The 22824-nt window shown below is 42.6% G+C and overlaps 1 protein-coding gene across 2 annotated transcripts in view; it reads left to right on the forward strand.

Annotated features, from left to right (window-relative positions):
- The window catches only part of LOC308197640 (uncharacterized protein), a 628187-nt gene extending 606841 nt beyond the window's left edge, over positions 1-21346 (forward strand). Inside the window, exons 30-33 of one of the 2 annotated variants that reach the window (XR_013953160.1) lie at positions 13901-14041; positions 14720-14872; positions 18283-18387; positions 19548-21346. The gene's annotated coding sequence lies outside the window, so the exon portion shown is untranslated. Of the gene's footprint in view, positions 1-13900; positions 14042-14440; positions 14683-14719; positions 14873-18282; positions 18388-19547 lie in introns of those variants that run through there. The other variant, XR_013953161.1, reaches the window with a different exon arrangement.
- Positions 21347-22824: the final 1478 nt, after the last annotated feature.

Here is a 22824-nt window from a genome sequence, read left to right on the forward strand (position 1 = left end):
GGGGCTGTTCTGTCAGTTTTGCAGCACATCGTATGATCGCATTTCAGGGCTTTATAGCTGTCGTAGTTTTACGTTGAATGCTCAGGTCTCCGTAGGCTTACACTCCGCAAGGTAATTAGGGGACAAATGCAACCCTTCAAGCACAATGCTGGTGCAGCACTCTAGCCAGCTGTATCGCTGGCGTGGGGAGCCTCCTGCCAGTGCCGGGCAGCTGCAGAGCAAGGGGCTCTTCTGCTGGCTAACTGCTTCTGGTAACTTCTTTGCTCGAAGCAGATCTGCTACCAAGCTGATGAGCGAAGCACACGGTGCTTCCAGCGCTCCTAACCCCCAGGAGGATGTCGATGTGTATCCTGCAGATGTAGCTTTGCACTGTGCCAAGTGCATTCTGGAGATGGAGCTGCTCTGCAGAGCTGCTTGTGTGGAAGCGAAGGCACTTAATGCCAGCCCCCCCCGCCCCCGCACCAGTGTGGCTCAACATGAATTTGGGTACAGTTTTGACTTTTTCGGGACCTTTCTGTATCCTCGCTCTGGCTATTTTGAATCCCATCCCTGGTTACGCTTTACTTTCCGTATGAGCAAATCCATCCTGATCTTCACTGTCAAATGCCATCTGTAATGATCTCGGCAACGTTTCAGGCTGAAGGTTTTCTGACCGGTGAGACTACCCCAGGCTAATCACATTCCACCTAGGAGACTTCGGATTTGCATTAGAAAGCAGCACCAGTGTATCTGTTTCAAATGCTGGGCCACAAAGAAGAGGTTGAAGTGTCTCTTCCAGAAAAGTGGTTTCTGAAATACCTACTTGTAAAGTTTAGCTCCACTGAACAAATGTATAGGTGAAAGAGAGTCATGCAAGTGAGACTTCAGGCGCAGTCCAAGGTCTTTAAGAGCACTGAGCACTTGAGCTAACTTGGAGTTAGAGAGATGTCTATTGCTTGGGGCATATTTTAATAATTTAGGAACCATGTGATGTTTACTGCATTAAACTAAATTTGAAGATTGATTGTCCTTCACAGTAAATAACAGCCTGAAGTTTGCCTCAGTAACTATTTGGCTTACATATATTGATGTTCACCAAACCGAGAAATCAGTACATGTATTTTAGAAATATTCTTAAAGTGTTAATCACAGGCATGTAGCTATTCTTCTATAGGGTTTAAGAAGTGTAATGGTTTTTACCTAGTTTGAGATCCAGGAGAAAATTACTATTCACCTTCTGAGATGTGGTTTGTATCTTTACTGTGATTTATCTGCAAGAGTGGTCATGTATTTTTCTTTTTGTGTGACCAGACTAATTAAATCTGTGTTTCTGTCTGTAATATTTTTAATCTCTATGGAGATGAAAAGGAGACTGATTAATATCACTTGATTATTTCTGGCCATTGGTGTGGCAGGATTTTACTGCACAAAGAAACCACCCCCATTTCTTCACCATTGTATTTATTAACTTGAGAAGGAAAGCAAGAATGGTATTGTCCTATATCCTGTAAATCTGGCACAATCGACATATAAAAATGTTATATCGATGCAGGCTGGTCTTGAGAATAAGTAATATTGTCATTTGGTTCATCTCTGAAATTACTTTAACTCAACATTCATTGCTGTCTGCAGTCATTTAGACTTGTATTATTACAGGGTTGATGTCGTTTGAGTAAAGTCTGTGAGACTTCAGTACCAGATTCACAAACCATTAAATTAAAGGAAAACTGTATTATAAAAAGTCATTAAGATACTATATTTCCTGAGGTACATAAGGCAAAATTTCCATGGCTTGCGTAGCCATTTTTCACTTCTGCCAAGTGAGAATAAAACGTTATCGTATCAGGCCTTATTTGTGAACTCTTGTTGATACGTGATGAGCATTACTGACATACCTTTGCAATTTAAAAGGGAAGATGCATGAGGCTAACACTAAGAAGGGAGGTAGGATGGTGGGACAGGAGAAGGGCTGTGGCCTGCGAGGATGCTTAAAGAGCAAGTGGGTGGCTTCACTGAGTGCCAGGCTCTGGGGGGGCATAGGCGGCATGCTCCTGGCGGTGTGGCTTGGGTCTCGCGGCTTGGAGTAGACTCTTTAACTGCTCTGTGTAATTGCTCAAAGACTGCATGCATGAGTGGGCACGATTCTTTATCTATGTGAACGTATGGGGTTTAATATTGTTCATTCTTCCCATTAGCTGCTTTTTAAGATTTTGGTACTCAGTAAGACTGGAAAGAGGTCAGAAGGAAGTGAATTGTCAAGGAAGGCTCCTTAGAAGATGGGTGCAGGAGTATGTGTTTTTACTAGTATGATTAAAGAACTCATGTAAAGCTTACGGGAAAAAAGAAGCAGCTTTCCCAGTTTAAAAATGACGAAGCTAGGAAGAACAAAAGAGGATTAGGAAATAAAGCTGGAAGAGTGTAATAAACAGATAAAAAAAGCATAAACTGTCAGTGAACAGAGAATTGCCGAGGAAATAAACAGAAACAAAAAGATTTTTTTACGTGATCTGTCTGAAAACAACAAGTGGCTAGCAGAGAAATATGTTTGTGTGTGGCAGGGGGTAAGTGATGAGGAGAACAGAGAGAGAGAAATGAGAAATTATAATCAGCTTCTCTGCAACTCTTGTTGCCTTTAATCTTTAACACCCAGCTTGTCAATAATGTATGAATATCCACTGGATACTTTTAAAATATACCGTATTATCTCCCTATTAGAAAACAGATAAAACTGGGATATAAATTAAAAATAATAATAATAACAAAAAGGTCCAGATGCTACCTTATGCAACGTCCCAGCTCATTTCAGTGACCCCCCATCAGACACTGTTGCCATATGCAATGATACATATTCCTCATCATCTTGTCCTAGTTCAAAAATAAGGCAGAGGAATGTTAATGAAGGGCATGTTTCTGCACTGGAACAATATGTGTCTCCTAAATTAAAAATCTTATGATGTGAAAACAGGAACATATCTTTGTTTATCTTAATACAAGATAGGTGCAGGGCTTCTGCATATGGTAGAGCGCTCAGAACTGATAGGTCTGACTGGGTAAGTGTCATAATGATTTCTTTCTAGGCCCAGAGGAAAGAAAGAGCGTCTCGAAACCCTGATGACTGCTCACTTCTTCAGGAAACTCACTAAGCCCTGCTCTTAATTTAGTTGAACTTCAACGTGATGCTGGCTGAAAAAAACTCTGCATTGTGCACCAGGGCACAAAAACAAATACCAGTGAGACGCACACTTTGCTTCACAGCTCACGTTTGCTTTTCTTCTACCTTTAGAGTACAGTGACTCTAATAGCACAGGCACAAGTCTTGTTTCCCCTCTATCTACCATCTAACACAATTTCCTGTATATACTGTTACCTTCTACTTTCCGTATGCACAGTTTCCTTCTGACTCATAACAGCTTTTTCAAGCAAGAGAGAAAAAAATGGGTAATAACTAGAAGTGGTGCTGATAGGTTTCTATGTAGAAGGTGTATGGACAGTCATGCTTTTGCTCTGTGCAGTAGAAGTAGCCCATGCATAGGCTTTTTTGGGGTGGGTTCAACAAGGACTGTCAGATTAGGGTGTGTGCTGTCCGATCTGATTGTTAATCATTTATGACTGTAATAAGTTAAAGCAGAAGAAGTGTGAAATTGTGCAGGGTTCCACCTATTGCTGTGTGTTGCTTCTCCATTGTGGAAAGGTCAGAGAGTTTGGTGAAGTAGTCATCAGCAGTTTTATTAGAGCTGTGGGCAGAAAGAAAAATAGTGCAAAAACTACTTCCTTCACCAAAGACATCACCTGTAAGAGAGCAGTTGGCTGGTCATCACCAAAACATCTCTTTCTCTTCAATTCTCTTCACTGCATCAGAGACTGGCTTCTTCAGTGTGACAAATTCCTGAGCCTTACGGTTGCTTTTCCATGTCAGAACTACAACGATAACAATGCCTTGAGGATATCCCAGCTTTCCTTCTCCTCTTTCTCTCAGTACACCTTTTTGCCAAGACATTTCACATGAACAAACCATTTGGCCTTGCTCTCCTACCCCTCTAGCTTGAGATTGGTATTACTTTGGCTGAAGCATCATTGAGCCCCTGTTGAATGCTGCTGAAGCTACAGCTGGAATTAGGTCTTTGACAATTTTAGTGGCTCTTACTGAATGTTAGGGAAACTGGAAGAGTGAAATTTTACAACTTCAGAAGAGCTTCTTTAGTATGTGTTAGGTCTTTGTCCTTGTGAAATAGCTATTAGAGCTGATATGTCAATGTCTGTTGAACTGAACTGTCTGTTGATTAGACATCTCTGCTGTAGTGGTGCCCCCAAATGCACACAAGGAGCTTCATTTCTTCTAGCAAAGTACAGGAAAGCCAGCTTTCAATGATCATCAATTACACTAGCCTCTTTGAAGTGTAATTATATGCCATTTCTGATTCATTATCAGATAGATGTAGTACAGATCACAGATGAAGAAAGAGTACGCAGAAGAAGTGCTTAATACAGGGTGGTGGTAGTAGGAGATGTTAAATTTTCACTTCTCAGGCTATTGTTTGAGGCTCTAATATAGCTATTTGTTACCCCTGAAGATTAGGATTGCCTTTCTTGTCTGCAGTCCCATGTGTGTTCATTGATTTGAATGATGACCTGATTAACAGCCTTATAACCCTATTGACTTCAGTCCTCCCTCATTAGAACTTTCTGCATCCACTTTCTAGAAGGGTCAGAATGTGGCTTTTCTTACTTGACACAGCAAGTAACTTTTTTTTTTCTTTTCTTTCTGGTATCACTCCATCTGACACAGTCAGCTAGTTCCACTCCTAAACTAATTAAACTGTAGCCATTCTCAAACTTGTGTTTGCTCTGGAAAGCCAGCGGTCTTCTCTGTCACTCGTCCATTTTTCTGTTATAAGAAGTGTCCTTTGTTGTGGCCCTTCTCTCATGTTTCATACTTGCAAGGCACGTAATAATATTTCTATTCTAGTTTATGTTTCTGGATTTAGTGACTGGCAGCTGTCCGTGGAGATTCCTACCAGGTTAGTCATGCAGATTGCAATTGAGATGACTAATCTAAAGAGAGACAAAGCCGATGTCAAGAAAATGGTGAATGTACTTGAAGTGATTTAGTGGACTGTTTGAAATCAGTTGTTGTCCCAAGTCCCAGGAGAATGGTGTCCGAACAATAAAGCCGAGCAGAAGATGATATGTGTGGTGATAAATATAACTCAGGCTATGGGAGTCTAAAACTGTCCATGGAAGAAAGTTACTTCGCTCATGTGAGCCCTGAAGCAGTCAGTGGAGCTGTCTAAGAAAGCGGTTGGCTCTTACAGAGGGAAGTTATTTTCTGTGCTGCTTTGAAGAGGTGCAACCCAGAGCTCGTTTTCATGACAGCAGTTAGACTCCTTGCTTGTGTGCTGATGAGGGAAAGGTTGAATTGGACAGTGGTGGCATTCCTGGTACTGCTAGGCAGAGTTTCTCTGATCCAGTCCCGTGGTGCCTTAGCCATTAATTGAGGCATGGTAGAGAAGTAAGACATTTTAGGCCCACAGCAGGAAATCTCCTTTTTTTCACTGAGATTATAGTATCATTACATAATTATTCTCTGTCACTTCAACACAATGTAGTCCAAGAGAAGATTTTGGAATGCTCTTACAAGAGCAAACAGGCAGCAAATGCAGAGGAAGCAACCCAAAGAAAAAGTATTTCTGTTTAGGCAGTTCCTATACAGTCATTGCATAATTACGTAGATTACTGTCCTAGGTTAGTTTTCCTTTTCTTACAGGAAGATAAAATGTCTATTCATGCTATGAGGAACTCCATCATAACTCGTGTTAGCTTAGAAAGGCTTTGATTGCCCTTCTGGCTGCCTTTATGTTCTCTGTCCTGTCCCTTTCCCATGTTACGACCCAGTCATTAGTTTCCTTAGACCAGCATCTTCACTCCAGCCTTTTCCTTTGCTCTTTGCTTATTTCCTGTGATAGTACATTGTACAAAACCTCCGCAAACCTCCATCTGCAAGGAAGTGGCCACAGGAGCTACAGAGTGCTGCATGTGATGGGTTTCCCACATTTTCACGTCTCTGGGCTGACCTATCAAGAAACAAGAACTGCAGTAAGATGGAGAGTTTTGTGCAAATACCCGAGCTGGGATTACTGTAGATATGCAGTGCTCATTATATATTATAGTAAACAGATGTGGTTTAATTTATTTCACAGAGAATAACAAAGAGAGAGCCATAATATTCCTTTGGATTTTCAAAGCAATTTGCCTTCCATTCATTCTTCTGTATTTTATTTTATTTTATTTTTTAGTAGTAAAATTTAATTCAGACCAACTAGATAACCTCTGTTTTATGTTCCTTTTCTCAGCGTTTTCTAAGTACCCAAATGTTTAGAAATAAAGTATTTACTCTTTTGGAGAGGTTACAAACTTTGAAACAGTGTCAAAAGTTGATTACCATATTTCTTCCTTAGCTTGCCTTAAAACATGGAAAACAACAGCCTTCATCTGTCCAATTTATCTGTACTCTGCATTCAAAATAGCATCTGAGTTACTGACTTTTTCATTCAAGTTTGAGGAGACGGTACTTAAAAAAACCACACTTGTTTGGATATTAGAGTAAATAATTGAGACAGGAGCTGAGTTGCTCAGTGATCAGATAGCATAAAATCTGGATTTACAAAAGCAGTTTTTAGAATGGGAAGAGATGTGATATTTACCATTCCCCTAATTGCAGTCTTTTAGTGTTTCTCCACATTCACTCGCAACACAGCATGCTTCCGTTTGTTGCTGAGGGAAGCCTAATGACAAAATGGCTCTTTATTATCAGATTCTTTCCTTATGACACCCTGTTGAAATCAGTATAGTAGCAACAGGGGCAAGTATGGCTCAGTAGGATAGTGAAGGAAAATTGCTATTACCAAGAAGATGTCTGTGGTAATACAGAATTCTTAACTCTGGAAAAGTGTGTCTCTTCCTCTCTTATTCAGTTAAAAATTGTTCTCCCTCTCATTTGTGATACTTCAGTTAAATTTTGCACATGTTAACATTCATTTGTCTTCCCATTTGTTTACCCGAAGCAGGCTCGCTGTTTAATACATTTGGTGGCATTCTTTTTTGTGTTGCAGCTTGAGTTCTTGCTGGGCTATTGTGAGCGAGACATTTTGCAGCTCAGAAGAGGATACCACTCCCTTAGTCTCGCTCAGTAGCTGTTACATCTCACTGCTGTTAGGAGAAAAAGGTTCCAGAACCTTGAACCTAAGACCAGACCTCCTTAGTTTAGTTTTGGTTTTTGACAACTAGATATTTAGCTACCTCAATTCAGCGTAATGATGCCAGAAAAAACTTTTCAGTTTCTATACACAGTGGCGGTTGTTTTTATCCACTAAATGTTAAGTATTTATTTATGTGAGAAAAAGTCTTGTGTACACATATCCAGTGTGTGATAGCTCATCTATCCGTCCTGAAATTAGATTGCTGTTCAGATTGTTTTCAATGAAGACAAAATGTAGAGCAATTTTCCTGTTTGGGATTGAGCAATTTTTGAAAACACAAGATAAGTTTTATTTTAACACTTGGAATACCTGAACGTAATTTGGCTTCTTATCACATTTAAAGTTTACTTCATGTAATTTTTCTCATGTAAATTGTTAAAAGCAGATCCTATTGTTTTAATGGATATATAATTCTTTGTTGAAATGATGTGCAGACGGTCATTGCTGTTACTAGACATGCATTTGCAGTGTACAGTAAAGGTGAGGATCGGAGTTAACCCAGCTGAGAAGAGGGGGCTCTGGTGGCAGTGAGCTCAGATCATACAGAAGGATGCAACTGGCATCATGCCTTGCCCATTGCAGTCACAACAGGTTCTGCAAAGCACTTTTCCCTCCTCATTTAGGAAGGAGTTATTACTGTTGTGGTCTCTGAGAAGGTCAGAGAGAAGGAGCAAGGTCAGTAACTGAGGAGAGGGAAGAGACAGGAAATCGGAATAAGAAAAAATATTGAGGTAGTGAAGTCAGCTGTAGGGCACAGGTTGACCAGGATGAGAAGACAGGCTGCAGCTGGGGGCAGACAGCATTTTTTGTCTTGACTTTGTTCAGTGAACAGCCCTGCTGCCCCAGCCTTTGTAACCTGCACAGAGAAAACAGTTTTACATCAGTAACTCCAGGGGCTTTTGCAAAGTGGTTCATCTAAAGAGGCAACACACTGTGCCAGGGCTGCAGAGGCAGACCCAAGGTAGACTAGGAAGTGTTACAAACTGCATGTTTAAAGCAAATAATGTAATATTTGCTTGATTTACCCTAGCTCTGAGGGCTTTCCCCATCAGGCATGACATTACTGCCCCTGAGCTGGTTGCTGCAGGTGCTCTGGATGGCTCTGCACCAAGGGGAAAGAGGTGGAAGGTGGGCACCCCATCCCCACAGGCTGTCCAGGCAAGTGCTGGGGTCACAGCTAGCTGGAGCGAAGCTTTGCAGGATTAGCACTTGGGTGAGACCTACGGCAACACAGCCCGGTGCTCTAATTAACCATCAAAGGGTGGGGTTTTATTCTCTTTGTCAACTCCTCTTCTGTAAGGTGAGAAGATGAGGGAGATTTTTACAAAGGTAATGTGAAAGACCACAGTGCAAGCAAACTTTCTTTTTTTAGATGTTGTGACATCATCGTAAGAAAACAATGTGTTCTCAGTTTTTTTTTTTTTTAATTTAAAAAAAACACACACACAAAAACACCACCAACGAAATAGCAAGTCACAGCAATTGGCAGATCCCTGTGTTAGTATTTGGTGACGCCAGTGCTAGCTGCAGCAGATGGAGAGATGCAAACATTCTGTAAAAACTTGGACAAACTGAGTTTCCTGAGCTTGAGAAAACAGCGCTGTAAAATGTTTCTTTCTTCTCAAGTGTAAGCTTTCTTAATGAATAACACTTTCTGAGAGAAGGAAGTTGGGATGTGACAGTGCTTTTGGGACCAAGCCACCTTTCTCTCCAGCAAGCTGCTCTTTCTGTTGACTGTGGCTATTTATGAAGCATATGCCAGGAACATTGCAAAGAGAGCAGCAAAAGTCAGTTTGCTTATAAGTAGAGGGAAGAGGTATGTTTGCTTATTCTCTTGCTTTAGTAATCATAATCATTGCAAAATCTTAAATGGTGTCTGAAGCTGGATAAGCTTCAGGAATTACAAACCTGAGGATGTAACTGGATGAAAGGCACTTGGGTTGTCAAGAAATTGCTGCTGCTTGTGTTTTGCCAGCTTAATACCATTGACATTTGCTGAATTTAGGGGTGTCACAGAGGTCTCGCTGTACCAGCAAATGCCAGGGATGTAACCACAGACCTCTGGTGCCTCAAAGTGATACCACTTGAGGGCAAAATGAATGTTTATGAATTACAATATAGACAGACTGAGAAATTGTCTTTAAACTACTTGCTCTTCAGATGCTTCTCCAGTACTGTCCTGACTTACTGGGATCACAGATAGGATGTAAGACAGCAACTATGGTCAGGGTGTCACAGAGGGCAGAATGAGAAGGTTATTGTTACTTTACCAAACATGCCAAAAATACACAGGCTTTGTGCACAGTTCTGTCTGGAAACTCCTTTTGCAAAGCTTTTAGCATGACTTTGCTTGCTCTGTAGACCCCCAAGGAGCTGTCCTTGGGGACTTCTAATCCTAGGACTTCGCAATAGGAACAAGAAGCAGAAGGTGTTCAGATCAAACTGAGTTGGAAATATATCAGATTTTAGTCACAGGAGTGACTGTAAGTGGGTAATGGCACTAGTGAAAGGATATTAGCAACCTCTGTAATATATGCATGTAACACCAGGCTGGTTGTCTCTTTCCCCAGTGTCTAGTTCCCTGGTTCATCTTTATTAGGAACACATGGAAGTGGAAAGATACAGTAAAAAATGAGGGGAAATCAAATGGAGATGAAAAATGATTACCTTTTCAGTAATGTCCTAGCAGAAGAGCTGGAAGCCCTTAAAACTATCAGTAGTAAGGTTTTTCTCCCATATCCAATGCTGTTCATTTCCCTTTGTCTGGAAAGAGTTGTTTTAAAATGCAGCAAAAGTTGTCTCTGCCTTTCTTCTATATCTTATTTCATGACCCAGCAGGATTCTGACTCCATGAGGAAAATGAAATTCTTCATGCTGGTTAACCAGCCCACAGCCACAGAGGATATGTCAAGGATGCACAGCCTTGTCTCCTCATTATGTTGTCTTTCAAGGAGCAGCTGTGCTGCGTATATACTTACACATATGTACTTACATGTAATCATGATATTATTTGCTAAAACTAAGTTTGTAGTTGGAATACAGGCTCAATAAAAGTTTACCTCATTAACATTTAAGGAGATTATCACAGAATCACCGAATCACCTAGGTTGGAAGAGACCTCCAAGATCACCTAGTCCAACCTCTGACCTAACACTTACAAGTCCTCCACTAAATCATATCACTAAGCTCTACATCTGAATGTCTTTTCAAGACCCCCCAGGGATGGTGACTCAACCACTTCCCTGGGCAGCCCATTCCAACGCCTAACAACCCTTTCGGTAAAGAAGTTCTTCCTAACATCCAACCAATCCAATATCACCACGACTCTTTGGGCCCGGCTACCCAGCCAGTTTTTAACCCAGTGAAGCATACACCAGTCCAAGCCACGAGCAGCCAGTTTCTTCAGGAGAATGCTGTGGGAAATGGTATCAAAAGCCTCACTGAAGTCAAGATAGACCACATCCACAGCCTTTCCCTCATCCACTAAGTGCGTCACTTTGTCATAGACGAAGATCAGGTTCATCAAGCAGGACCTGCCTTTCATAAGCCCATGCTGACTGGGCCTGATCGCCTGCTTGCCCTGCAAGTGCCACGTGGTGACACCCAGGATAATCTGCTCCATGAGCTTCCCTGGCACTGAAGTCAAACTAACAGGCCTGTAGTTTCCCGGGGTCTACCCTCCAGCCCTTCTTGTAGATGGGTGTCACATTTGCTAGCCGCCAGTTGACCGGGACCTCCCCTGATAGCCAGGACTGCTGATAAACGATAGAAAGTGGCTTGGCCAGCTCTTCTGCCAGTTCTCTCAGTACCCTCGGGTGGATCCCATCCAGCCCCATCGACTCGTGTACATCTAAGTGCCGTAGCAGGTCGCCAACCATTTCCTCGTGGATTGTGAGGGCCACATCCTGCTCCCCATCCCCTTCCACCAGCTCAGGGTACTGGGTATCTAGAGAAAACTGGTTTTGCCGGTAAAGACTGAGGCAAAGAAGGCATTAAGCACCTCAGCCTTTTCCTCATCTCTTGTCATTGTCTTCCCCTGCATCCAGTAAAGGATGGAGATTGTCCTTAGTCCTCCTTTTTGTGTTTATGTATTTATAAAAACATTTTCTGTTGTCTTAACAGCAGTAGCCAGATTGAGCTCCAGGTGAGCTTTGGCACAGCCTTACAACATCCTTATAGTCCTCCTGAGTGGCCCGCCCTCTTTTCCAAAGGTCATAAACCCTCTTTTTTTCCTGAGCTCTAGCCACAGCGATCTGTTCAGCCAGATGGGTCTTCTTCCACACTGATTCATCTTTGGGCACGTGGGGACGGTCTGCTCCTGAGCCTTTAAGATTTCCTTCTTGAGGAGTGCCCAGCCTTCCTGGACTCCTCTGCCCTTCAGAACTGCCTCCCAAGGGACTCTGCCAACCAGTGTCCTGAACAGCTCAAAGTCTGCCCTCCAGAAGTCCAAGACAGCAGTTTTACTGATCCCCTTCCTGACTTTGCCAAGAACAGAGAACTCTACCATTTTGTGGTCACTCCACCCAAGACAGCTCCCGACCACCACATCTCCCACCAGTCATTCTCTGTTTGTGAACAGAAGATCTAGCGGGGCACCTCCCCTGGTAGGCTGGCTAGCCAGCTGCGTCAGGAAGCTATCTTCCACGCTCTCCAGAAACCTAGACTGCTTCCTATGAGCTGTATTGTATTTCCAGGATATGTCTGGGAAGTTCTCACCTACGAGAACAAGTGCTGGTGATTGTGCAACTTTTGCCAGCTGCTTGTAGAATGCCTCATCTGTCTCCTCATCCTGTTTTAGCAGTCTATAACAGACCCCCACCAGGATGCTTGCCTTGCTGGCCTTCCCACTGATCCTGACCCATAGGAACTCAACCTTATCATTCCCTGCCTCGAGTTCCACAACATCAAAACACTCTCTAATATAGAGAGCCACACCACCACCCCTTCTGTGCTGCCTGTCCCTTCTGAAGAGCCTATAGCCAGTCATTGCAGCAATCCAGTCATGGGAATGGTCCCACCACGTTTCAGTGATGGCAACCAAGTCATAGCTTGCCTGCTGCACAACGGCTTTCAGCGCCTCCTGTTTGTTGCCCATGCTGCATGCATTAGTGTAGATTCAGTGCACTTCAGTTGGGCCATTGCCTTCTCCCCCAGCCCTGACATTGGTCCCCATGGCTCACCTCTAACGAGCCTTATTTCATCCCCATTCCTCTTTTTACCTAGTTTAAAGCCCTCTCAATGAGCCCTGCCAGCTCCTGGGCTAGTATCCGTTTTCCCACTTAGAGATAGGTGGGACCCATCTGTAGCTATCAGGCAGGGTGCCGAGTAAAGCACTGTGTGGTCAAAAAACCACAAAATTTCTGTGTTGGCACCAGCCTCTGATCCATGTGTTTATCAGGTGGGCTTTCCGTGTCCTCTCTGTACCCCTCCCTACCACTGTAGGGATGGAGGAAAACACCACCTGTACTTCTGCTCTCTCTACTAGTCGTCCCAGTCCCCTAAAGTCCCGTTTGATAGCCTTCAGGCAATTCAGGAAGCAATTTAATTGCTGCCAGCCTGGACTATCAATAGCGGATAGTAATCAGAGGGGTGAACCAGGTTGGGAAGCTTTCTGGCAATGTCCCTGACCCCGGCCCCAGGGAGGCAGCAGACTTCCCTATGGGTAGGGTCAGGTCGACAAATAGGGCCCTCTGTTCCCCTGAGAAGGGCGTCGCCTACAACGATCACCCTTCTTTCTTTCATAGTGGAGGCAGTCTTGAGGCATGGAGTCGACTTCCTCGCCCTAGGCAACCTCCTGGGTGGACTTTCAACCTCATCCTCACTCACCTCACTCTCAAGCTCCAAGGCCTCAAACCTGTTGTGTAAGGGCACCTGGGAAGGCGAGTCCAGTAGGGACGGGGGGTTCCCTGTGACGCTGAGCAGGGACCTATTTCCATTCCTCCTCGTCTCCTAGATCCCCTCCCTCTGCCTGACAGCAACAGGGCAGAGGGTCCACCACTGTTAGGGGCGTCTCACCCCGGTGCCTTTCCTTCAGGCCTTGCGGAGAGTTGCTCCACCAGTCTATCTCCCGCTCACACTCCCTGATAGCCCTTAATCTCTCCACCTCCTCCTTGAGCTCTGCCACCAGCCTGACCAGGTCATCCACCTACTCGTGCCTCACACACACGGTGTCTCTGCCACCCTCAGACGGCAGCAACAGGCTCAGGCACTCCCTGCCTCCAGAGACCTGAACTGCTGCATTTTTGCGCGGGCACTCAGTCTGGGTCGCCACACTTTCTAGAAAGAGCTTTCTGCCTAGTGCAGACCATGGCTGATTTAGCTACAGATAGACAGCTGGCAAACTGAGGTGCCATGTCCTGGTCGCCATGCTCCCTGGGGGCTGCCTTTGAATGGCCAGGGAGGGGGCGCTGCTGGCTCCACCCATGCCTCCTCAGCCTCCCTCACGAGGGCTGCCAGGGCCTGGTGGCTCCCTTGTCTGCCTTGAGTGGCCCCAATGGCAGAAAAAAAGCCCTGCCCACCTTGATCCCCTGCTCTGCTACACAACGCGTCTACCCTGGAGCCGATTGCCTTGTTGCTGCTTATGCAAAATAGTTATTGCTTTCTGCTATAGAATCATCGATTTAATGGTTCTTGTTGTAAACTAACTGTGATCCCACGTGCTTCAGTTCCCACAGACACCAATGCCAGCTGGGAAAGCTCATGTGCCCCTGTCCCCAGTGCCACTCCTAAAGGTGCACCAAGACAGCTGTTCGCAGGGCGACTGGAGAAACCACGCAGAGAACCAGGAAGAATTCCTCCTTTTTAAGGTTAGTTTTAACACAGCCTGCTGATGGCTAGCACTGTTGCTGGAAGAATTTGTGGTTCCACTGGGATGGAATATGGAGTGAGAACCATACTCCTTCTGATTCTCCCTACTTGTCTTGGTGGGATTCTCATGACTGAACATGGTTCTGTGTAGCAGAGAAGATGAAAAATGATGCATTTTAATGAAACCTGCATATATAAATAACACATATGTTTGTATGTGTGATGTACATGACATCTCTTCATGTATATGTACATGATATCTCTTCAGTAACTTTGAAAAGGTTAATCCCATCTTTGCTGGAGGAAATAGAAGGTTAGGCATGACCTGTCATGAGCTGCTGTATGTGAAACAGGCTGCTATGGAGGAGCAGCGAAGGACTGACAGGTAATCATTACAGACTTCTGCTGAATGCTGGCCAAGGTGGGGAGGAAACTTGACTGCAGCTTGATTGGATCTTGAAAGGAAAAAAGGTTGTAGTTGAGCTGGCTTGATATGTCACAGCAGAACAGGTGAAGCCGCAACCCTGGGACACTATCAGTGAGTTATGCTGCACCTATTTCTGGCTGCTTTGGGCCTTTTTCTCCTTTTCTAACTGGATGTTTTAGCTGAATGGGTGCCAGTGATGAGTGCTCTATAGAGGTCTGCATTGGGACCCATTGTTTAATGTCTTTACCAGAGGCCTGGAGGAGGTGAGGGAGTTCACTCCCATCACATTTCTGAGGAACAACAAATCCAGAGTGGGAACTGGGGTTTGATTTCTGTCCTTGGAGGTTCTCACGACCTGACTGGAGAACTCCCTGAGCAGCCCGGTCCAGCCCCAGAGCTGAAGGTAGGACCAGAGACCTCCTCGGGTGCTTTCCAGCCTGAAATGCCCTAAGAGCCTGTGTCTGTAGGTGCAGTGCTCCTGCCTTTTTAAAATGTCTGTTTGGTACCACTACATAACTCCATGTCTTCCTGTGGCTTGGTGCTCTTGTAAGACACTGAACTGCATCAAGGTGACCTGTTGTGCTGAAGTCGAGAGTTAAGTTGTAAAGCAGCAGTACTGAAATGCTTTACTTGTCTAACATGGAAAGCCAAAGCACAACTTTCAGCAAGGTATGCTCCCCAGGAGACTGGCTGGAGCTGCAATATCCTTTCTTGGTCCTTGACAAGTAGGTTTTGCAGTCTCTGCTGAAGCTGGCATGGCTAAAATTGTGATGCTTATTTTGTCCAGGGTTGTGTTTCCACAGTCATGAGCTTTTCGTAGTGAAGTTTTTGCTTCCATCCCTCCGGGGTCTGTAGCGGTGTTTCTGATGCACACAGTGTCCCCAAACGCTGGAGCATGGTACAAGAATGTGAAGAGGTTTAGAGAAAATTATTGCAGCCTTGCTCTTGAGGGTTTCACACACAGGGTCTGAGAAAAGGCAGGAGGGAGGCAGCCGGAGGAGTGAGAAGCAGGCTCAGCATACCAACCCGAGAAATGGGAAACTGCCGAGTGTGAAGCCTGTGACGGTCTGTGATTCTGTTCTTTAGTTTGATAGTGTCTTTGGCCTTTTTTTAATGAGTTTTTATAATTAAGGTCCTGTCTTAGGCTATTTAAACTTATCTTGCGGTCTCTGCCATTCTTGTTTTTGTTCAACATCTTTGATGTTTTCTGGTATTGATAACTGAATGGTGACGGTGCTGTCTGGTGATAATTGTGGTGGTAACTGAGATAAAACAGTATCAAGGTCTCAGTTGCTAGTTTCTTTTTAAAATACTTCATGAACAAACATTTCTCAAAGCCACAGAAGAGTTGCACTGTGTCAGTTTTGAACAGTAAACAAACCCCCCTTTGTCTCTGAACTTCAGCTTAGGTAAATCCCTGACGTTTGTCAGGTTTTTATTTTACTGTTCTCAGTGGGTTCTTCCTAAGACATAGGAATTGCAAACTGGACAAGGCAACAGAGTTGCTGTAAGATATCTCAAGTGGTCACTGATAGCAGGCTCTGCAGAGAAATACTGGGAAAAATCTCTCATGCATGTTTCTGGAAAAAACATCTATTTGGAGGCTGTTTACTTCCACTCTGAAGTAAAGGATGAATTATTAGACAAACCAAAATAATAATAAAAACAGAAAGCTTGTGGATAGTTGTGGATAGTTGACGTTAAGCATTGTGCCTGTAGAAATGTGATGAAGGGAAGAAAAAAGAAGGTAAGTATAATTTTGTGTTACTTGGGGAAAAGATCAACATACCTCAGTGTATATCAACAATATTAAAAAATAAGCTGCTCATATAATTCAGAATCCTTAGGGAAAATAGAGAACAGGAAAACATTTCATGGCTTGGGCAAGTTGGTTTTCAGCTTTGTCTTGAGTTACCATAAGTACTTTGAGCCCATATATATGAACTTAAAATTTCTCTTTGTTTTGTTCTTGGAGAACTTGCATTGAATGCACTCCTTGACAGCCATGTCAATCCTTACCTGTTTGCTTGGCTCTTGGTGTACGCAAACATGTTGCTCCCTGTGGCTGCATAGACTTTTATATCACCTGGAGGACTCGCTCTCTTCACAGGCTCTTTGGCACTGTCCTGTGCTGTGCCAGGTCCGCATGGCCCTCAGGGCGAGGGGACGGGGCATGTGCTTGTACAAACGAAGCGCCTTGTCTGTAGGGAGCTTTAGGTTGCAGCTTGGGAGAGCTGTGAAGTGCATTGGTGTTGTGCGTTCATGCATAGGTGAAATAGTCAGGACCAGGCTATTACAGAACATTCCTGCTTTATTTACTTAATATTTAGCTGTAATGAACAATTCTCTGATTCTTCTTGTGTTGAGCACTGCACCTGTCTCATGCTGATGATAGTAGCTGATTTTAAAATGTTGCAAGGTCACAAGCAATTAGGGCAAAGACATGTCAGTAATGTGACTTTTTCATTGTCACAAATCACCAGAGAGAAAGGGAAGTGTTGGAAACATGGTTTTTGGTTGCTGTTCTTGTTCAGTGAACTCTTGGGCAGATAACAAATCATGGCACATCTGTCATTTCACAGCTATTTGGTGAGGTATTAAGCACTAAGCACGTTTTGTGAGATATTAAGCACTGCACAGGTCTGCTTGGCCTCTGTATCAAGTCAGGCACACACTTCAAAAACATTTATACAGTAGTCGGTTTAATTCTCTGAGATATCTGTTGCTCCTTTAATAATGCAGCTTTACGTTTATTACACTGGATAGCGGACTTGCTTCTGTATGCAGAATCTTTTCTCTTGCTGTTTTTTCTGTTGGCAGGCCAACTTATCTGGTGCTAGTACATCACCAGCCACCTGCTGTGGGCTATGTATCTGTTTTCTTAATTGCAATGAAATCATTTATGCCAACTAATGCCACATTACAACAGCATAATTTAATTTGGAGCTGTTCATTATAGTTCTATTACCCTTCAGCTTTGGCACCCTCCCAGAAAAGGACCCATGTGTAGTAGGTTAGACAGTTTCCTGAAATGATAAAAATGCACCCCACACAGCTTGCTGCCAGGTCTTTTGTGCTGCAGAATTCTGGCATAATTACATTTATTGGGTTCTGCTTGTGTCATGCTAAAAAATAATAACAGTAATGGCATTTTTTCATAGAATTACAAGTCTAGATTGCTATCTTTTGCTATTCTAACTTAATCATATTATACTATGAAAAATAAAGATTTTTATGATGCATTACAAATGTTGCTTGCTTTTAAACAGTGGAGCTTTTAACTTGAAACCTGTATGGAATTATCCACTAGGTTAATAGGCGCCAAGGCTAGAAGAAATTCAGGGTGCCTCACAATTACTCCCTAATGAGAACAGTAATGAAAGCTGAACTTGTGAGCAGTTGGCTTTTTGAATTTACTTTTACTTTGCATTTAATGTACATGGTTAAAGGCATTTACTCCATTATTATTTAAGGTGTTAACATGCAGAATGTAGTTTATTAACCATTCCACTGTTTCTCTAAAAGTATTTATGGTATTTTTTAACAATTAATCAAAAGCAGACATTGTAAAAATGAAAATCAGATTTATTGCCAAGATCATAAATGTCAAGTATACTGTTATGCAGGCTTTGTATTACTTCAGTTGCAACTTTAAAGAACATTTTAAGTGATTGGAAAAAGGAAGTTTATTAAAAGCTCAGCAGGTCTTCTTTGCACTCTACTGTTATTAATGTAAATCATTGCATCACATGATAGAGGAGCAGGCAACGTGGTAAGAACAGTTTTTAACCAGGTCTTCTCTGCAAATACCAGTAACTTCAGGAGGAACTAAAGCCACAGACCACCCTGTTTCCTCTGACAAACAAATGCTGTGACATTTTAGAAGAAGGAAAGGATACAGCAAACCACCCAGGGCAGGTAACTGCTGAACTTGTCTTGGAATATATCCTCATATTTTTGAGCAGCATCTGGGCAGTGAACAAAAGAGTTTATTGAAAAGAGTTCATTAAAGAGTTCTAAGTAAGGTAAGGAAGAAAGAAGAAATATTTAGATCAAAGGCAAAGCTACTTCAAACGTTTCATTTGTATATTACTGTGTTTTCAAAATACAGTAGTCCGCGAGACATAAACATGATTTTAACCTCCTTTCTAGCGTGGAAAACTGCTGACCATTTGCACTGAAACATTAAACACAGGTAGTGTTTTTTTTTAATCTGGGAAGCCTTATCACCGAGAGATGATTGCTGACACTGTGAAGTGTTTTCTAGCTGTCAGTACAGGGACATTAATGCTGGAGTAAGAAGGACACATACAAACAATACAAAATATTCAGAGCACTCTTACCATTGGATAAGACTGTTAGGAAAAATTGCACATGGGTTAAGGAAGTGAAGTGGTTTGTGTTACAGAAAAATGTCTGACAAGTGACATGGTTTATGATACTGTCATGCCAAGTCCTAGTGTACAAGTGATGTCTGGCTTCTGCACGCCTGTGGACTCTTCCTGCTCCCAGGAGCTCCAAGGCCTGCCCAAAGCTGTGCAGGACTGAGCAGGTCTCACCTCAGCCTCAGTCAGCAAGGAGTTCGTGGCTTTCCACAGTGCCAGCCCACACCCAGCTGACTTGCCTGTATTTTTTGACCATCCAAATGGAAGGACATTAACAGGTTAGGTTTTAGTCTGAAAAGACTAATTTCTTCATAATTCTACTTCCTTAAGATGATATTTTGAAGATCAAATTGCTACTTTGAAACAGAAAGGATCGACATTTTCAGAATTTCTCTGGAATAGAGACACAGCTCTGCAGCAAGGCCTCACCTCCAGCCCATCCCTCTTCCACTTCTGTTACCACAGGGAAATGTAGTTCAGTTGAATTCTCTCTGGTACTTCTCATGTGCTGAGAAGGTTCGAAATGGCTTTCTGGATTCCAGTTGTGACAAAAAGTGACATATTTAGACTTTCAAGAAGCCTGTAGCATTTCAGGATCGACTTTCACGTTGACCTCAACTTTCATAGGCAGTGGGGCACATAGTGTCACATCTACAAGAAGCTGACTTCCAGTTTTCTCCTGGCTTTCCTAAGTAGATCTGCAGACTACAACTGAACTACCTACAAGCTGACAGAGAGTTGACAGCAGAGATAGGTAGAACTGGAAGAAACTGGACATGGTTGTCTAAGGTACTCTGCAATATTTGTAATCTGTGGATAAGCAGCAATCAGCAAAACTCACAAAAAGCGGTAAGTGCTCTAAATGTCATAATGAGCTCAGTCATTGAAATCTGAATGCCATTTATGTTGCCCTTTGATAATAATCTGTGATTGCCACTCAAGAAGGCAATCGTGTTCAGTGCAGCAAAAAATTACATATATAACCCAGGCTTTCCGTTGCAGTTTGAACTGCTGTAAAGTATACTAAGAGGATCTTTGACTGTATTTGTGTTTAGATGGCTTGCATCCATGTCACATATTTTCTAAAAAAGGGAATCTTAACAGAATTTATTCAGGGAAAATTTGTGTAGATTATAGATATTCTTTGGAGAATGCTAGAGATAATGTTTCTACCACACAAAATGCATGTTATGATGCTGGCACCATCTGGTCTCTTAGTTAATCTTATTCATGTATTTTGAAGATCTTGCTAATCCAGATTTGTCATACAAAGTACCTCATTTTTGGTGTTGATTTTTTTTATTATTTTTTATTTACTTGTTGCTGACTGGTGAGGTGTTTATCTTTTGTTTCTGCTTCTAGATGGAACATTTTTAAAATATTTTCTGAGATGCAGAATATCTTGAAAGGGTGTGATGCAATGAGATCTCCTTGGCTGCTTTTCTTCCCTGTGTATAAATGCCAACCTAATCACAGAAGTAATATAAAACTGTGTTCAAAATAGATGGGCAGGTAAAAACATGACATGGTTGGCAGACAGGAGAAAAGTGCATACTTTCTTCTTCAAAATAAAAGAAGAGACTGAGGGTAGGTGAATCCAGTACATGTCCCAGTGTTGACATTAAGTATTCCACTGAGTATTGGTAAGCAGCACAGTAAGTTGATCCATTCTACTTTATGTGGTGGTAATGATAACTAATTTGTAATTAAGGTTAACATTTGAGGGACTTGACAGAGCAAGTCCTCTACAGAGGAATGCAGAAACAAATTACTGCACTGGTTACTCATCAGATACAGACAGGACATGATACTTACGTTCACGCTGCAGAACTACCCAAGTCCCCCTCAGTAAATCACTAAGTATTTTTTCCTGCCCTGAACTTAAACAATCCTCAGTGTATGCAGACAATTTGCTCAAGTGGCTCTTCTTTAGCAAGTTCTCTGTTTCTTGCACCATGCTGCAACGGTGTCTTGGGAAGAACTCTCCATTCACTCTTGGCTCCATCTATGCCACAAGAGCACCACTACGTTGACAAAGAATCTTCTCAGCAGCAGAATTTGCCTGCCTGAGTGTTGCAATATTGTGTATCCAATTCTTAGAGCCATTGTATTAAATATACTCATAGAAACATAAAAACCACCATACAGTATAGACCAACAAGCCATTTAGCCCTGTAACCTGCCTCCCATAGTAGCCGTGATTCAACAAGCCCAGGAAACCTGACTTACTTTCCTAACTGCTAAGTACTTTTCACTTAGGGGGTCTCCTCTAGGGTCTTCTAACCAAAGAATCTTTGAAAGATTCCTTGAAGGAATCCTTGAAGTCAGTAATAAGAGTCAGAAGATTTCATCTCTCCTAGTGTAACAGTTTACCAGAAGCTTTGGAAGTCATCCAGTACCACTCTATCTCCTGTCTTGTTACTTCTGTCTTCCCAGCGACTCTGTTTCATCAGGTAGTTGGAATTCTGCCTCTAGAGAAGTTGTCTTGGATTTTAGACTTCCTGCTCTTAGTTATCCAAGAAGAAAGCTTCTCAAGATACGTAAAGAATGGTAAGATAATTTGTCAGCCTTGCGTTGTTTGGGAGTCTTCAGCACTACTTCTAGTAGTATTTCAGACCTTCATTACCTACTTTAAGTTTTTTGGTACTGTATAAGGCTATGCTAAAAGTTACAGAAGGAAGATGTAGTGAACAAGAAGATGCTGAAGCAGCAGAAGAAAAAGATTTGTAAGGTTAAATTATCTCCATAGAAAAAGAACTTTTACTGGGTGTGTGATTTTTCCCATTAATGGTCTTTACTTCTTTGAGAGGTAAGCAAAGGCATCTGGAAGTCCAGGGGTCAGAAGGAAACTCTTCTGTGCTGAATTTGGGAGTTACTTTTGCTCAATTACAGTAAGCATTTCTATGTTAGTCACTGGCAGGTCAGATCCTCTACATAGCTTTCTGTGCCCTGGTTCAGCATAAGGATATAAGGAAGTATCAGTAGATGGATACATTTCAGAGGATGCTGAAATACTCACAAAGGGAAGGTCAGAGAAAGATGATTCTGAATTGTTGAGGTGAGAGTGATGGAGTTTATCTACTGGAATGAGTGCAGACTCTGTTCAGCAGTCCTATACCATAGCAGTGCAGTACTGTAGTCAGCTGATCAGCCTCACACACCTGATGTGTCAGGAAAAATGTGAAAAAAGATTTGGAGAGCATAGAAACAACATGAACTCCAGAAGAGCAACACGTGTATATTGTTTGCATCTAAACATGAGGACTGGTATTTCGTTCAAATGATTTCTAAATGGCTGCTCCTATCTTTGAAGTAGCACATTTGCTTACCGTGTTTGGCAGTTGTTCATTCCTGGCTTACCTGGGTTTAGATTTATCTATTTATTTTTAATCCCAGATCTCTGCATGAAAAGCAGTCACTGCACCACATATACAGCAAAGAGAAAATTTGTGTGTGAATAGGATGCCGGTCTCAGAGACAGAAATCTCTTCCCAGGCCACAAGACTCCTGCGTGGAGCAAACTGTATGCCAACCTTTCTGGATTTTGCAAGGAACCTTAGGAAAACTCTGTATAGAGGTTTATAAAAGTGTGCATCAGATCAAATAACCACAAACCACCCTACATCAGAACAGCTTTCCAGCATCCATTTGCTGTGGTGACTCTTACATATGATATATGCATTGTCTAGACATTGAGACATTGCTCAGCAAGTGAGGTAAAAGTAGAAAATACAACATGGGTACTAAATCTGACCAATTGCTAATGAACTCTTTGAACTTTTCATCCAGATTACTGCAGCAAACCCCCAAAAAAGACTGAAAAAAAATCCATTTGATACTGACAGAGAAGTAAGAAAGTGAACTTGCAAGCATGTTTGTCCAGAGATCTGAAAAGATGCAGGATTTATAGGAAGAGATACTGATTATCTTTTATTAGACCAGCTGATTATATCTGGAAAAAGTGGATGAG

The sequence above is a fragment of the Anser brachyrhynchus genome (assembly GCF_964034855.1).
Source record: "Anser brachyrhynchus genome assembly, chromosome: 6".
NCBI lineage: Eukaryota > Metazoa > Chordata > Aves > Anseriformes > Anatidae > Anser > Anser brachyrhynchus.